The following is a 1902-nucleotide window of genomic DNA, read 5'->3' on the forward strand; positions in this document are numbered from 1 at the left end:
GACTCTGAGAAACATAGGATATTACAGTTTTTCAGGTCCCGTTGATAGGATAGTCTGGAACGGAGATCATCCTGTACTACACTGTATCACACTGTCCAAAACACAATTTACACTCAATGTATTTCTCATTCAGTGAAGTCACAGCTATCAGAGAGCAATGCATTTTGGACTGCAGCCTCCTCACTGTTAGTTTGGGTACATGTGGGAACAAGCATCCTCATTGGTGATTTGCAGACAGCAGTATGGCACAATGTTAGGGATTCAGAACTGACTTAAAACTTGGATGTTGTTGGTGCAGGTGTAGCGGAGTTGGTTAGCTTCGTGCAGTTTAGTTAGGGTAATGTTCAGAACGCTAGCCTTTGGAGTGCGAATTGTGTTGTTGACACTAGATCAATTCCAGGGTTGGTTGTACCAGAATGGTCTATATTCCACAGGTTCCAAATTAGACACCAAAGTGATGTGATGGCCTAATGAGAAGATACTATATTTAGCATATGTTTTACTTCTAGTGTGTATGCATGGAAAGAAGTGGGGATAGAATGACCAGTCAATGTGGATGAGCAGATACTGTAATTAGTTGGATGGACCTCCTGGCCTCTTGTTCTCGGTTTCCCTGAGGCCCCTAGGGGCCCTTAACTGGAGCCAACCCATCCATCCAAAATGGTGGTTTAAATTTAAATAACTCCCCCACCCGTAATCCCCATCCTCTTATCGGCCTGCTGACTGGATCCTTCACACAAGCCTAGCATTCTCATTGGCCCCCAACAACCACTTCCACAAAAAAATCTCTCCCAGATTCTAATTGGCCGACAGAGAGGTGTTGCCCCAAGGTTAGGTACCACAATTCCACAGTGCGGATGGTATTGAGAGGAGCCCAAGGACGTATGGATGAATTGCCAGTTAATTGAATGCCGCTTCAGATTACATGGATGGCAGCCCCGGATGAGCAGTGGCCTGATGACAGAGACACAGAACCAGGAAAGAGACGATAGGATCCCATTCCGGCATCGCCCCCCGTCCCCCCTGTGACATCACATATGTACCCACCAACAAATATACTGTAGGTTGTCCAAGTTCATACAGTGTCAGACCTCAGTTCAAATATTACTTGAAATCTTTGAGTGTTGGCTCTCGTCTGCCGGGGGGACCAGGTGGGCGGGGTTTAACAGGTTGGGACTATTCTATGGGTCCATTAAGGCAGGCAAACTCAATCAAGCACAGATCAATTATTTGAAATGATTTTGAGTAGTATTTGAACCCAGGTCTGTACATGTGGGCAAGAGGGGAGGGCGAGGTATGGTATTGGTGAACAATATGGTGTTTTGTATTGTAGGAGCAGGGGAAAGTCCTGTTTAGAATAGATTGATTTGTAATTGACAGTGGGAACAAGTTGAGCCTGGCCGCTTGCTGTTTCAGACCGAGATATCGACGGAAAGTAACAACATGGACGCCATGTATACTGAAAATATGTTGAATAATACAACGGGTATCAGTCATTAGCATATTTGGGGTCTCCCGAGTGGTGCAGCGGTCTAAGGCACTGCATCTCAGTGCTAGAGACGTCACTACAGACACCCTGGTTTGAATCCAGGCTGTATCACAACCGGCTGTGATTGGGAGTCCCATAGGTCAGTGCACAATTGGCCAAGCGTCGTCTGGGTTTGGCCGGTGTAGGCCGTCATTGTAAATAGGAATTTTTGTTAAATAAAGGTTACACGTAAACATATAGAAAACCTTTTAATTTATTATGAGGAGGTTGTTTATGGGGCAAGTACATAGAAATATACAAGGTTCCGTAACATATGAGGTATATGAAAGGGTTCTGGACTCAGTTATCAAAATGGTTAAAAAAAATGCACTCCAGGAGGAAAAGTAAACAAAAACAGATACAACAGAGAGACA

General features: G+C 44.7%; 1 protein-coding gene across 1 annotated transcript in view; it reads right to left on the reverse strand.

The window, feature by feature from the left end:
• Positions 1-1724: 1724 nt before the first annotated feature.
• The window catches only part of LOC110499854 (sodium- and chloride-dependent GABA transporter 2), a 19693-nt gene continuing 19515 nt past the window's right edge, over positions 1725-1902 (reverse strand). The window contains exon 16 of the mRNA XM_090215017.1: positions 1725-1902. This exon is cut by the window's right edge and continues 661 nt beyond it. The gene's annotated coding sequence lies outside the window, so the exon portion shown is untranslated.

Source organism: Oncorhynchus mykiss, chromosome 21, assembly GCF_057628025.1.
Source record: "Oncorhynchus mykiss isolate SJ-2025 chromosome 21, ASM5762802v1, whole genome shotgun sequence".
NCBI lineage: Eukaryota > Metazoa > Chordata > Actinopteri > Salmoniformes > Salmonidae > Oncorhynchus > Oncorhynchus mykiss.